General features: G+C 38.9%; 1 pseudogene; it reads left to right on the top strand.

The window, feature by feature from the left end:
- LOC124827332 (ethylene-response factor C3 pseudogene) lies at window positions 1–832 on the top strand (annotated as a pseudogene).
- Window positions 833–1,212: the final 380 nt, after the last annotated feature.

The raw sequence follows: 1,212 nt of genomic DNA, 5'->3' as shown, positions 1-1,212 counted from the left end.
TTAAAAGATATATTTAATACTTTAACATCACGTCACATACCTGTAGATAAATGATAAAGCCCCTGAATTAAACAAATCAAAATAATATTTGGTCCGAGGCAAATAAATTGCAGTCAGGAGGAGAAGGAACATGAAGAAACAGACAAGAGTTAGTTGTCTACAAGCCTAGTACTATGTCTTCCCCTTTCTTCCAGAGCCCATATTGGGACATGATCATGCTACAGGAGCCTTCAGAAATTTTGTTCCAATCGTTGTCATCCAATGATGTTCTTGACCCTCTACACGATTCTCTTTCCTTCGACATGGTTGACTTCTCTACAGCACCAGCAGAAGGAAAGCACAAGGAGCCAAAGAAATTGGTGGTGGAGTCTGAAGTGAAGAATAGGGAGAGGTCATACATAGGTGTGAGGAAAAGGCCTTGGGGAAAATTTGCTGCAGAAATCAGAGACACCACAAGGAGTGGCAGACGGGTTTGGCTTGGAACCTTTGAGACTGCAGAAGCTGCTGCGTTAGCTTACGACCAAGCTGCATTTTCCATGAGAGGCCATAATGCTGTACTCAATTTTCCTGTCAAAAGAGTTAAAGAGTCTTTGCAAGAGATCCAATATACCTGCTTCAATGGCTCTTCTCCTGCACTTGCACTCAAGGCCAGGCACTGCAAGCAAAAACACTTATCCAAAGCAAAATATTGTAAAGGGAAAGAGAAATCAAAACCAAGTGTAGTGGTGTTGGAAGATTTGGGAGTTGACTATCTAGAGCAACTTCTAAGCATATCAGATCAAAGTGCAAACCCTACCTACTTCAACTAAATCTTACTCACTATTTCTTTTTTCTTCTTGTCTTTGTCTATTTTACATAATCAACAATTTCCATCTTCGGCGTTTGTATGTATTATGAACTCTCACTGCTAATATACAAGTCCAGTGCCAATTCTTCTGTGATGGTATCCCATTAGAAAATTTCTACAAGTATTATTTGATCTATTAAGAAAATGTTATCATTGTCAGTGATTCAATCTTTACTGCAGCAATTGGGAGCATGAGCTTCTGTAGTGAATTACATTTTGTCGACTCTCCTCTTTAGTAGAACCTGAATTCATTCTTCTAGAAAATTCATGCTGGCACCTACATTTTCGATGCCTTTCTTATACAAACTCATGGCTCATATTTCAACACCCTTTTCAAGAATTCTAATAAAGTCACTATTCCAGTC

The sequence above is a fragment of the Vigna umbellata genome, chromosome 8 (genome assembly GCF_029865625.1).
Source record: "Vigna umbellata cultivar VRB3 chromosome 8, Vumbellata_1.0, whole genome shotgun sequence".
NCBI lineage: Eukaryota > Viridiplantae > Streptophyta > Magnoliopsida > Fabales > Fabaceae > Vigna > Vigna umbellata.
This window is presented reverse-complemented; position numbering and strand designations above follow the sequence as displayed.